At 45.1% G+C, this 14,727-nt stretch overlaps 1 long non-coding RNA gene across 1 annotated transcript in view; it reads right to left on the bottom strand.

The window, feature by feature from the left end:
* Window positions 1-14,727, bottom strand: part of LOC138511026 (uncharacterized) — a 94,372-nt gene that overhangs the window by 7,281 nt on the left and 72,364 nt on the right. The window contains exon 2 of the long non-coding RNA XR_011280544.1: window positions 13,843-13,902. This is a non-coding gene — a long non-coding RNA (uncharacterized lncRNA). The remainder of the gene's footprint in view (window positions 1-13,842; window positions 13,903-14,727) is intronic.

A 14,727-nucleotide genomic window follows, 5' to 3' on the forward strand; every position in this document is an offset into this window, starting at 1 on the left:
CATGTCACTTTTAAAGGCCTAACCAACAGAGTATTTTCTTACATAGGAATACTGGCATATATTGGCAGAGCCAGCGTTATGCCTAGTGCCATTAATGATGCTACAAAAACATCCTAAAGCGAGCATGAGTATCTTTTTAAATGGTAATACTAACATATGTTGGGTGAGCCAACATGGAAATGTATGGGCACAACCAGCATGAAAATGTTGTTATACTGGCATATATTGAAGGGACCGGCATGGCAATGCATTGGGAAATGCACTTGTGCACGTTTGGTAACTTCCATCTGTTTTAGTTTTTTCCATGAGTTACCCAACACCCTACAAAACTGATTGCAAACTGTCTGGCCTTCTACCCACATTTTCACAGAAAATGTGCTGTGTAATGCACCATTTAACCCATTATTCAAAGCACTTTCTCATGAGAGGGGGAAGAATCCACCTCAACCCACGCCCCAAAACTAATTTTCATTAGTTCGGGACCCCTCGCTATGCTTGATCGCAATCTAATATTCGTGGCAAATATTTACACCCTCCACTAAAACAACTCAGCAGCCAACAGTGGTATATTTTGGGACCATGAACCACCCCCTTCTTTCCACACTTGGTGAAATATTTAAGCTTTGATTAAAAACATCTTTACTTCTTTCACTTGGAGTAGGCATAATCATCATGGACATTGCGCACACATGGTGGTCCGGGCCTGCCTGGGGTGCGACATGCCCTGTGCTTTGTTCATAAGCTTGGGGGGGGGGCTCAGCATGGCTCGCAGGGAGGGCTCCACATTTTGGGCTATGCCTCTGATTGTGCTCTTTTCACCTTGAATGCATTCAAGGGTTATGTAAATGGTTGAGAGGGGTTGCAAACTCAGCCAGGACCCTGCTCTGATGCCACACTGTTTAAGAAAATAAGTGTTGGTTACAGAGTCTCAGAAGTGAGAGAGCCATGGAGTGGCCTAACCCTGCCCACTCAAACTCCTTCTTGGAAAGGGCTTTATCGAAGCTTCACAAACAGGCTGTCCATGATAGAGGGGTCATTGAATAACGCACCGTGCACATAGTGCTCTGAAAATCGTAGATGCATTCAACCCCACTCTTGAGGGAAGTGCATCCCCCCACACCTGACTTCAAAGTGGCCTGCTGTCTTTCTGAAGCCTTGGAAGTAATGCAGAACCAACAGCTGCAGGTAGTGCCAATCAGCAGATGCATATACATGCATGTGCAACGTAGAGGCAAATTGAGGAAGGGTAAAGAGGAAAAGAGATGATCAAAAGTGCATGAGACTAAAAAGAACGTACCGCTTGGAGAGCTGCAAATTGAGCAGAGTGCCATATCCCTGGAGGTAAGGTACTGTGCAAACTGCATAAAGAGCTGGGCATTATATCCCCAGAGGCAAACTGTAAACTGCAGAGTAAGCTGGGCATTATAGCCCTCGAAAGAGTGTAGAGCAAGATGGGCACTATATCCTTGGAGGCAGGGCATAGGGAGCTGGTCATATATCCCAAACTATGAGTTGGGCGGAACGTTGGGGGTTCACCTCCAGCTCTGAGCTGGTGGTAAATCTGCCGACTTACTTCCCCTTTTCAGTGCAATTACTCCAGTGGTATTTGCGATGCGGTAATTGTGGTGAAAAATGCCCCATGGGGTCCAAATGACACAATATAAATGGGGACTTACCACTGCACCACAACTGCGGATCCGGCGCTAATAGCGCTGGACCGAGTTGCGGTAATGCTATTTGCGTTGGGCGGTATCCTGGAGGATTTACCGCTGGGATACTGCCCATTCGTGATGAGACCCTATATACTTAGTGGCAAGAGATAGAGAGCTGAACATTATATCGCTGGAGGCATAGGGTAAGCTGCAGAGCAAGCTCGGCGTTATATCAAGGGAACTACCGTAGAGCAAGCTGGGCGCTACATCTCTGGATGCACTGCATAGAACGAGATAGGAGTTATTTATCTGCAGTCTTGGTGGAGCCCCACTGCAGACCGAAGAATCCAATGGGCTCTATACCGCTAGCATGAGATTGAGTTGTGTGCTATATCTGGGCTCATCCCATCATGCTGAGTTTCTGCAGGCATTGTGGAAGCCTGGATACAGAGCTGTGCCATTGAAGGCATAGCAAGACCACTGCTATTTCACTGGATATATATCTGGGCTCATCCCATCATGCTGAGTCTCTGCAGGCATTGTGGAAGCCTGGATACAGAGCTGTGCCATTGAAGGCATAGCAAGACCACTGCTATTTCACTGGATACACAGCAAGAGCCTTGCTGCCACTTTAGCGCTGAGAATGAGAAAGCAAGAAGCATTCTGGGTGCTATAACCCTGAAACTGTGACGCCAAGAAGCGTGCCTGGTGCACGAACTCTCAGGCTGATAGGGAAGCTAGTAGGGTACTTTAAATACCTACTATTTTAATACTCCCTAACCACAGGTTGAGATCACATGCAATATGTATGGCATAGGGTATGGGGTAAATATCCCATATAATACCTGATGCAATACTTTCCATGTACCCCCAGGACAAAATATCACATATGTGTTCAAAATTCCACTTGTTTTTACGATTGCCGCCATAGCTGCAATGAGTCCTTAGTAATATAGCTGAGCATATTCAGATCATCAGTATGCGCAACCTGCCGGCCGGGGGATAGCTCATGGGCTTGGAAGCAAGACACATAGAGCAACACTGGTTCGAATCCCGGTCTGGGTTTAGAGAAACGATTAATTAACCCAAATAGCAAAGATATGCCCTTCCTGCCAGAGGAAGTAGCCCACATTAGAAACCATGTAAGTAAACCCAAACTTATCCTCATAAAGGGCTGCCTATTACCTCAGGGAACACACACTGGCATTGCCAAGCAACTCCCTCACCCACAAAGCATGCCAGCATGATGGGAATTACCCACTGAGGCACGCCAATGCAGATTAGACAGTTCTCCCCATACAGGTGGAGCTGCAATAATACACACTTACGTGCATACACATATTCTCCATTTCCTACAAAAGACAGGTTTCAAACCACTGACTACTGAGAACATGCTTCACTTTACTTCATCCTTCCAGTGCCATCAATCCAACAACTAAGGCTAAGCGCTGCCACCTTTGGGAAACGGGGGCCCAGGACACCCGCCCTTTCAAATGTTACAGTCATGTTTAAAAAAAAAAAACAAGCGCCTAGATGCGCCGACAGAAGGCACTATCTGCCTGCCCACATCGTGCTTGTGTTGTTAGTGCACTTGCAGGTGTGCTCGCAGATAGGAATCGGCATCTCTGCTCACAGCACCCCGCCCATGCTGCCATAGGAAAAGTCTAACCCTATTTTCGATGATAATGTAATAAATATGTGTTTAATCAGAAGTGAATGCTGTACACTTATTCGCATCATCTTTTAACAAACTACCAGTTTGGTGAGCCGTTGGGGGGGAGGGAGGCATTACAGATGTTCCCCATCATTCGGTCATTCCCCTTCCCAAGGGCCGAAGGGTGGTGGGTTCTCCATGGTAGGGTTCACCATTAGAAGGGGGTAGCGCCTACAGAGGGACGCCTCGAGGGGAAGTGGCTCTGTAAGAATTCCGAGCAATGATACCGTGGAAACCGGTCTCTTTTCCAACAGTTCTTTTGTTTTGTGCTGTTTTGAGGATGAGGTAGGTAAAAAGGCCAACAGGAACTAGGGGGTAATCTACAAGTTTTAAGAGATCAGTCTAAGAAGCGTGGCCAAGGACGGGGCAACATAAAATAGGGAGACAGGTGGTGTGTTACACCATTATTTGCAGACCTACCCTTAGTAAGCTTTATCCCCTGGGGATGGCCTAGTCTAGCCAATGAGGAGTGTAACAAAAGTGCCCGACAGAAGAGTTCCACATAATCTTAACGAGTCCTTTTGCCTTCTAGCTAACCCTAACCCACAAAGCAATGTTCTGTTATCCAGGCAATGAAAATGGCTCAGAATCCCCATCTCTCTCATCAAAAACAGCACAAAAGACTCCTACGCTGCAATGTATGCAAGGAGCACTCACTGTACCCAGGATCCTCCAGAATCCAGCTGCATTATTCCACAGAGTACTTATGGACTGGCTTGGGATATCTTGCCCTTCGCCCTGTCTGGCCTGGAATTTTTTTCAACCGTTTCTGGTTCTCCTTTCTGTTATTAGGGGGTCTTTTCCTCCCTTGTTGGCAATGAGTAGTTAGATACTCTCTTTACTCAACTTGCAGCAGGTCTCTCCATTTCTGAATTGTTGGAGTTGTCTCTAGACGGTCAGTATTGCCACCCTCCTGAATGGGATCTGGTTCCTTCTCAATCACTTTCCTCCAGGTCGCAGGTGGAAGGCCCAGACTTCAGGCTCTCCAATTCCCTCCCCTGTCTCTCCAGTATAGACCAACCATAGTTTCTTCTTCCAATGGGCCAGACTTCCCTGTGCCGTTGCTCTCTACCGCAAATCTGGCAGTGCTCCTGCCTACCCACCTTCAGCAGGCGGTCTACCCTCTTCAAGGCAACAGTTTATCTTACAACTAGCAAGCAGTTGTCAGCACACCTGCTTCCACTGGGGCTCTCACGCCATTTACGTTTTCCCACGCCCTTTTATACCCATGAATCTGTGGGAAAATATGGACGCTGTTTCGATGTTGGACTCGTCTATGCTTTGTTTGTTGCAAGCTTTCAAATTGGTTCATTTCTAAGGACCTCCTTAATGTTCTTTTTATTCTATTATTACTTTCTCTCTCTCTCTCTCTCTCTCTCTCTCTCTCTCTCGCTCTTATTTCCTATCCCAAAGATTATCAGTATTCAACTGTGTTTCCTGTTTTGTGGCTCTGGGTGAGGTTTGAAATGCCTCATATCGCATTGGTGTCATCTTGGAATTCAGGATGCACCATTCTGTGGCATTTCAAAGTTGCCTGCAACCCTATTGGGGGGGGGGGTGGCGTGTCGGGGGGTAAGCTATCGATCAGAGTTCCACGTTCTGAATATTCATTCCGCTATGTTCGTAGGCTTGTTTGGGCATAAGTGCTGCTGGAACGAGTAGTTCCCCTCAGACACCCTGCTGTTTTTGTTGGCATTCACAAGCATCTCCAGGAAAGTATTAAACTCTGTGGATCCCTCTCTAGCCAACTTCTGGGGGGCAAATTGCGTAGCAGGAAGATCGCCCTGCCCTCCCCACCCTGATAGGTCTGCCCCCTTGCAAAAAAGGTGGGGAGTTGTTCCAACTGGGGAAACGCCCATAAAGCCTTCTAGAGCAGCTCCAGAGGAAGACAAGAGTGGAAGCCAGAAAAAGGCTGAAGATGTCATGGGGACGAGGGGTAGTTTCAAGACAGCACACAGCTGCATTTCATTCTTTCTCCAAAATACAAATCCTTAGCAACACATTTCCGGTTCCTGAGGTTGAAGCAGTGGCTTGACAACCACAGGAAGTACCTGAAGCAATGTTCCCTCTAAGCTGTGCGCATGTGCGCTTGCCCAGATTCCTTCTGGGTGCTGCTCAGAAGAATTTCAGCAGCGCACACAGACAATTTCCACCTATTCATAAAAGATTTAATAAGCGACAAGCCACAGCAGCTACCTAATATTTGCTTTCTCTCAAAATGAAGATAAATTATACTACTATTCTTGATATTCTGGTCTAACCTTTTTACATTGCCCTACTATACAAGCTTGACCTTAAAAACATAAAAACCCTAAAAACAGAATACTCCGACAAGAGGATAAAAACGAATATGAAAAAGTGGTTCAATGAACAGAACATATAACTAAGAAATGCATGCACACATTAACCAAATTATCGTCCCTCCCCACCAATGACTCCCATACTTTATTCTACCACATGACTCAAACTCTGCCCAAGACCACATTCAGATATTACCCGACAACCTTCACTCTGCCAAGCCTTAGCTCTGCAAAAGGTTAGCAGACTTAGATACTAGTCTTGTTTTATGTTTGTTATAATGTGCTTGAACGTCATTCATAAGAATTTCTGTTACTCATGGTGCCTTAGCAAAAGCATTACCCACACTATGTAATCCAAGTTTCAGCTCAAATATTGGATACTGACTGTACGTAAGCAAGCTACTAGGATGTGTAACCTCATCCAATGCTTCCTATTCTTTGCACATATGTCACACAAGCACTTTGAAAAGCCCCCTTGCAAGTTAACACATTATAAAACTCAAATATTAATTTGCCCTTTAAGGATTTTGAGTAGGCAAATGTCATTCTCAGCGTCTCCTACTTTAGCATTGCTGACATTACCCTATATGTGGAGAGCAACATTGCAATTTCATTTATTTGGCCTGCAAGGGAAAATTGGTATGTATTCTGTCTTCCAATATTCGTAAATAAAATGAGTGCAACAATATTCAGATAACTAGAATGTTTTTCACACAATCTGCAACCTTTCAAAATGTTCAGAGTTCCATGGAGCATAGACCTTAACAAATGATATGTTAACTCGCTGCTATACACGACTGTTTTCACTGAGCACTTGTATAATCCTACACAACAATTGAAAGGTGGGTTATGTTGCAAACAATATTGTATGTTCTTCATAGTAATTGTGCACATGGAGACTTATGACATTTGTTTAAACTCCACATAATATCAATGTGAGACGTTCAATTGGATTTGCTTGCATTGTATTGTAGGTATGCAAATATCCTAGTTAGTGTTTTACTGCTACAATCCCTCACTTTTTACAGAGCCCTGTCAACTAATATTGGAGACTAGTACATGAGCCGGAGAGGGGAACGGGTGGAAGGGAACAGGAGAACACTCACTTGGTGTGAAGAACAAATCAGCAACTTTTAACAACCAAATCAGATATTTTGGCAGTACAGTGAAGGAAGTGTTTGTTTGCTAAAGAATAGGAAACTATATTAATAGTCTAAGAAACTGCACCTTCGCTTTCTGTCTATGCTCAGCAACTGAGGGCTTTTCAATATAATCATGGGTTTGCTTTTATTGTCTCTAGCATCCCCATGCATCTTGTTCAACTGATAACAGCGCATATCCCTAGTTAAAGAAGAAGGTACCCAATATGTTGTACCTGTGAGCATTGCTACTGTTGACTTAAAGGGCAAATACATGTAATGATCTTCAACAGGGCACCAGAAGAAACCGCATTCAGGCTCTTGTTGAGTTTTGTGTAGGCTGTGGTGAGCAAGGGTGGGCAAAACTATAAACTGTATTATGTACCCTGTAATTTCACTTCCTATGTTAGGGTTCCAAGCAGGGTTCGTATACGATTTTACTCCATACTTGGAATCAAAAGGTTTTTCAGTAAGTAAGAAAGTAGTTGGCTTTTCTAGTAGGGATACTTCATGCTTATTAAAATATTTTCTTTCCCCTTAAAATTCCTCTTGAGATCGGGCAGTAATATTATTTGAGTCTCTACCAATCCCACTGCTCTGCTGGTCATTGATTAGAAGAGATGTCAGTGGAAAGTTGTGGGTAGAAGCAGGGGTAGATTCCTATATGTTCACAGCTTCCTGTTTTGGTTGGACATATTGCCCTGTTTTTAGGGAGTAAAATGGATGGTGTATATGCCTCCGAGCCGGTTTTGAGTAAATGTTGTCACAACTCACAGACAAACATAACGTGGATAGTTAGCAGAGGCCCAAGAATTCTGATCATCATATTTTGTGCTGCAGTTATTCTGATGCAATTATCATCCTTACACAAATTATGAGTGCCATTTTCTCCTGGCCCTTGAATTACTCCATTAAAGTGTGACACAAACTCTTATTGGCATATTTTCCCACACATTCCTTTCAGTTACAATTATTCCATTTGCAAAAATTGCATAATGTCTGAATTTTTCACAGCCACATCAGAGTGGCATAAACATGAGATGTTTCCCAATGGCATTAAGCACTTTCTGTATTGTCTCTGAGCAGTGCTGACAATTGAATAGCCACGACTAAACCTATTGTTTATCCTGAGCATGCAAAGTTTTTTCTTTGTGCATACACGTTTTTCTCTCTGCGCAGCAGTGCTTTTGTTAGGTACTATGGCATATTTTGAAGTCTTGGACCGGTTGATAAGCTCTCCTTATCACATATAAAATAATTTTTATTTAGCCTATATTTTCAGAAAAAGAGTTGTAAGATGCTCCTTTTACACTGATGTGTAAAGAATCGCAGTGGTTGGAAAGGGAAAATTGCCTTCCAAACTCTTCAGAGATGGTATCTCACTAACTATGCATGCCCAAAAAGTAACTTTCATCGTTATTCAATTGCGCACAGGGAAAATAATGTGCGCACAAAGAAAAATCATTTCCGCACTTAGAGAAAAATAATTAGAGGGAACATTGACCTGAAGACGGCTACCTGGAGTCATAACGTAAGACTGGGTAGACATGTGCTTCACATGACAAGAGTAAGGAGGCAGGAATAACCTGCATAATGGCCCTTCTCAGCATCAGTTATGTTGCCTGCTCTTGAGGGAGAAGAGCCAGGGCCTCTGCGTAGCCTGCTCCCGACGGAGAGCAAACAGAGCTGGACCAAAGGATCATAGCTTCTCTGAGGGAGGGCCTGCTAGGCTGTCTGCACCATAGCACTCAGGTGGCCCAAACCAAGCAAACTCCTTGGACACACACCACGGGTGTGCAGGGCTTGAGGTCCTGTGTCAACAGGTCGGGACGGACACATTTGAGGCTGAATCTTCAGTTGGATTGCAAGGTCCAGTTACCACTTAGCTGCCATCTTAAAAGGATTAAGGTTGGTGGCTTCAGATCGATCTGTTCTAGTTGATGAGGAAACTGAACTGGCTCCAGCATGACAAGCTTCATTGCTGATGGTCCTGGACTGAATTGCAGGCAACAGAACCTCCAAACAAGGCTGAAATATTCAAGGTACTAACAGTGCATGTTCCTCGGTCGGGGATGTACCCTCATGAGTTTATCTAGTCACAATGAGGGGCTTCTGCACAAGATGAGAAAGAAGGGAAGGCACCTACGTCTGCTGGAGAGGGACCTTCACCCAGAACACCTGGAAGTTATCAACTCAAATGGTCCTGGATATCACTGATGACCTAGGGACAGCCAAGTAAGGGAGGCAGGGTGCTGAAGATGCCAGCATCAAATTTAGAGAAACCTCCAGTTAGACCCTTTCGAATAGGCTGCTCCTGAATAGGGAAACTGAGAATTGACCTCCCAGAGGAGAGCCAGAACAGTGACCCAGAGCGTGCTAACCTCAAACGAGACTGTAAGGTTTTCAGATGTAAGTGGACTCTCTAAGTGCGTGGTGTCGACACGGACTGCATCAGCTTGAGACAGGACTCCTGGGAATCCTTGTGGGCATCCCGGTCCCTGGATATGAGCACACAGCCATGGTCTACGATTTGACAGCCAGGCCACTGATCCATCTGTGGCCTCTGTTTTCTGGCCCTGGTTCAGGCAAGGGGTAGACCTCTCCTACCCCAGACCATGGGAAGTCCCCACAGGAACCAACTACCCCCGTTCTCCAGACCTGCTGGACAGGGAGGGGCTCTGCACCTGCAAATAACATTGCTGTTAGCAGGAGATGGGCTACACAGTGAGTCCTTAACTTACCTTTTTTTACGACTTCAAGAGACACAGACACCAAGGTGGATTTCTTAGGCATGCCAATGGGTATCCCTCTTTATAAAACGACAAACGTTATCATTGTACACTCCTACCACTAATTACTTTATAGATTCCTGGGCTCTGTGCGTTTATTTCTATAGTCCCTTGGGGGAATATGCAGCCCTGTTCAGCCGGGACTACTTGGGCTACAAGCTACATATCCCTGAGGGAGCTGTAAAACATAGGGTTATGAATCCCTCCCCTGAAATGACCTGAACAGATGTTCGGTCTCACAGGGTCACCATGGGTAACATCCTAAGGGCTGTAAAGGATTTACTAAGTGAAAGGTGCAGCAATTGCACGACCCTGCCTTATCAGCGCCTTTCTGGGACCCAGTGGGTGAAACGCAGCCCCTGGATGGGGAAGTGCACCCTTTTTTCCCAGAAGACAGGAAGGCCAGTAACAGAGAGGGAGTCTTAATGGTATAGGTTTGAGCATATAGCAAAGAGGCCATATAGACAGGACAGATGAGCTGAAAGCCTTTAGTAAGAGCTCAAGCCAGGGGAATCCATGCAGTAATCAGTGGCAAGAGTGTACAGTGATAAAGTTTCTGGTTTGTATCAATAAAGAGGGGTTCACATTGGGATCCCTAAAACGCCCTCTCCATTGCACCTGTTCTGGCCAGCAAGGATTTCATCTCGCCAACTGTCTTTCCAGCAGCTGCACCATTGCACCTCCTCGGGCACTGTGCCCGGTCACCAAGATGAAGATGCCGCACTGCATATACAGCCACACGCGGCATGCACTCTCTTTCCTGCTCACCCACACAATCTCTCTCAAGGGCACATGCTCAATCCAGACACTCTTCACCATAACCCAGCACCCGCAAACCAAACTGGCCAACACAGCCGATGGCCTGGCACTCACCATCGCCAGGGCATGTGCATCCGTCACAGTACAGCTGCGTAGGAACTGTTTTATACACTGCTCTATCAAATTGCCGTAGTTGCAATTACCACCACTGCCACCAGCAAGTTGCAACGTAACTCTGGCATTCCATTCTTCAGCTTGCAACTTGGTTTAAATGGCCATTCCCTCTCTTACTCAACTTTCCCTGGATGGCAGGGGTATTGCTAGGTCTGGAAAAAATCAGGGCTCTGCTAATGTCGGGATTGTCGGGACTCGGGGCTAGCTAGCCTTTTGGTTGTAGCCTCTGAGCTTCTATCCTGGGCTACAACCAAAAGACCCGGGGCTATAGATGCCCCCCCCCCGGGCCCCTGCAACGCCTCTGCTGGGTGGACCATAACTTGGCAGCAGGCCATTACGTGTGTTGCAGTCGGCAGTCACAGGCCGGGATGCTTCAATATTCTTGAAGTGTTTCCTTGCTTAAGCTGTCTTCCATTGAGTGAAGGCGGGACCGTTGGAATCATCCTTTTTTATTGTCAGACTCAAGGCAATGGCAAGATGACGCACAGGGCAGAGTGAGGCGGTCACTGAAACCAATAACACACCCCAACGCTAGAGTGGCTTTTTCCATTGACATCAAAGCAAGGGGGCATGCGCCCTGGATGAAGGATTTGACGCGGGTCACCCAATCCAATCAGAAAGAAACAATTTGAAAAATTGGAAAGCACGGCTCTGGGGAAAAGTCAAAGCCTGATGAAATGTCAATGGGTTTTCTATGACTAGGGGCTGTTGAAAACTATGAAAATATAAATAAAGCGCCAGCTCGGCCACACAACGCGATGATTATAAGTAAACACATATTCCAGTTTCAAAGAACCTGCAAGTATTACAATTTTGAGATGCACGATTTTAATATCTTTGTAGAGCTTCTAGTTCTGGTTCTAAAATAAAGTAAGAATATCAGGGCTAGAGTTTTGGAATTGGGTAGAAATTAACTGGGTGGGGCTGGAGCTACCAACTCCCTGGGCCTGGAGTTGCCAACTTCTTTCTGCACACGTTCTCTTCTGTCATAATGCTCGGACTGTTTTCAGCAAGCCTGGAACTGCTAGCATCCTGCCGCTGAAATTGACCGAGCCTCTGTTGGCAGCATTGTCATTACATCTCATTCTGACACAAGTGCATTTAGAACCGGAATCCCTTTGAAGGCTTTGCTAATTCAATGCAGCGCTGCAGTTTGCTGGATCATCATGGTTGCTCAGCCAGGCAGACGTCATCGGAATTGCAGAATATGAGCAGTGATTCTGTTCCACGCAGGTGAGCAGGAATTGTAGCATAAGGTTATCGAGATGCAGACCGTGAAAGCTAATCGTTGCTGAGCCTGATTGCCACTGTTTCATCTGGTTACCTACAGTGAATCATTTAAGATGGTGAGTGTCTTAATGGAGAGGCTCCCTGAATGTTTAATGCAGCATAGCACTTCATTCAATGGCAGGGCTACCTGGATTCCGTAGCAGAAGATTGACAAATTGCATTACTACCTTACCATCATCAACAGCGGCGTGCTAGAACCTCACTACCGTCTTTGGTTCTTACGCGTTGTGTGCGGCTTCGGTTGAAAGCCATCAACAACTATTTCCTTTTTGAAATGCTTTATCCTCCTGCTGTGGTATCCTAGCAGAGGTTTGTGGAATCCATAATCACCTGCCCAACATCACAGCAGGTGGGTGAAGCATGTTCTCTGCCTATCCTAAGAGTCAAGGAATGAGGAGCAAGTCCAGCACCATGCGCGCACCAATCCCTCTCTCTCCGACAGAGTGACAGCTGTGAGTCTGGGGGAGCCACTGCTAATGATCTGATGAAGGACAGCGCCGCAGCTGTGACTGTCAGACACGCTGCTCCCACACACTAAGGGAGGCATGCCTGGAAGGTTGAGGGTGGCGTGGAACATCTGGAAGAACGCCCCACTATATGTATTCCTCCTTTGGGTGGCAGAGGGAGGCACGGCCCCAAGAGTGAAGTGAAGGAAGGTGGCATGATGCCAAGTAAATATTTTGCTGTTGGGTTCTTGGGAAGGGGAAGGTTGTAGGAGACCAGCTATATTGATTCCATTCTGGGTTGGGTAAGACATATGATGAAGGTGGGGGGGGTGCTTGGCCGTTCACCGGTCATCTAATTTATTTCCTTTTGGGTGCTGGAGATGGGGAGTGAGGTATGGAAGGGAGATGGAGGAGGGGGTCTGTAAGTAGGGTATTTTCTTTACCATTTTTGAAAGCCGTGGGTTGACGGAAGAGGGGACCTGACCTGCTATTTGTGTTGTTGTGCATAGTTCCACCAGGCCACCCCTCGCCTTCCCCCGCAGAGCTGGTGCTTTGGACCAGGGAGGGCGTAGAAAAGAAATGTAGGGAGTTCATGCAAAACTTCAAGTGACATTGACAAATCAAGGTTCACTCTCGTTATCAATCAGATGCCATTCAAAACGCCTCAGTGGAATATATCTCATGTGTCTCGTCCCATTTCTGTTAGTCCTCGTGTCCATGTTTCTGCGCCCCGAAACTTGCGAGTTACCGGCGCATTACAAATAAATAAATAAATAAATAAATATCCCATACCTGATAGTTACCTTTCTCCATTCCATTATGTTGTAGGTGATAGAGGAGAGCTAGATATGAGTTCATATTATACAAACCGACAGAGAGCACCAATCAGAGTAGCCGATAAAGCAAACATTAGCAGTATATGAAAAATGCGTTGTGCTTCAAGGAAAATGGGTGTGCTGTTCACTGCAGACCTACAGTGTCATCGCTTATAGCCGTGCAGTATAACACAGCACAGTGCAAAGTAGCTGCATCATCGCCCACTGCTTTGTGAAACTCCCACAAGTGCGCTGAACAACTTCCTAATCTTGAAGTTGGAGCCCGAAGGTCATTGCAGGGTGGGTACAGTAAGGTGTAATTATTTGTCAATGTTGGAATTTCATTAACTAAAATAGTATTCTGTAGATCTGACCTTGAAAGGACATAAATCACATGATAAACTACCATGACAATATATAGTATTTTAAATCCTTATAGAAACATGTTCTAGAAAAGGAGAATGATTGCAGTTATTTTTTTCTCCATCATGAATGGAGATCTAAAACTATCAAAATAGGAAGTGATTTGAGCCTAACAAATCCTATCTGGGTTTTAGTATTGTATTTAGTATTGTATTTAGTATTGTATTTTAAAGTTTAAAATACACCCAACTACAGAAACAGTGTCATTCGTTTACTTACTTATAGTCATTGGTTGACACCTATGTGCACATTGTTATTCATCATCTGAACAACATTTTAAACTGGGAGGAAAAAAGAAAACTGTTTTGTGCCATAAATGCAGACTGAAAAAAGAAGCTCACCAGAGGTCTGTGACATGTAGTTGTCTCTCTCCTGTCTGGGGTCCGTTCCACTCAAACAGCCTGCAAGAAAGAAAGTACAGGCAATGAGCTAAACAATACTTCTAGAATGCGAGAAAGCAAGCACAGTGAGATCATTCGATCAGTCCCAGATCACAGTGTTGTTTGGTGGAAAAGGCAGGACATAACTACGAATCTTTGGGTCAACTGTCCTGAATTTGGCAACCTAATCACCTCTATTTACAAATTTGTGTTGGTGGCTATCCAATTTTTACAACCTTCGTTTATATGAACCAAGCTGAACTGCTTCACCATACTGATGCTGTGCTTGTTTTTATGAATAATCCTTTCTGGTGCCTGTACAATGGGCCTCATTGCGTGTTTTGTGGTAATTCTGTTGGAATTACTGGAAAACTCATTTACCGATAATGCCACTCAGTTCCGTGAATTTCCCACAGGATTATGAGTGGTGGTAAAGCAGTGTTAAGCCCCATTTTTGGAGTCTTGGAATCCATGGGGATTTTATTGGATTTAGCATGAGCAGTAATACTGATGTGGTTAATCCAACACTTTTTTGGAGGTAAAGTGGAGGATTTACCTCCAGCCATACACTGGAGGTAAATCCAGCACTTAACCTCCAATCTCAGAAGTCAAGTTGGTGATAATTCTGTTAATGCCAAAAAGTGATTTTTCCCAAACTACTATCATAAATTTACCAAAGCGCCGAACTTCTAATGAGGCATGTTCTTTGTAGCACAGCAGGTGTTAGTGTAATCAAGATATATGTACTCAAGCTGATCAACCATGTCACGTTGTGAAGTGACAGGCCTCATGTTCTCCCACATCATTATGTAGGTGGTTCCACATTTGGCCACATGTTGAAAGGGA

The sequence above is a fragment of the Ambystoma mexicanum genome, chromosome 6p (genome assembly GCF_040938575.1).
Source record: "Ambystoma mexicanum isolate Mex_15411 chromosome 6p, UKY_AmexF1_1, whole genome shotgun sequence".
NCBI classification, from domain to species: domain Eukaryota; kingdom Metazoa; phylum Chordata; class Amphibia; order Caudata; family Ambystomatidae; genus Ambystoma; species Ambystoma mexicanum.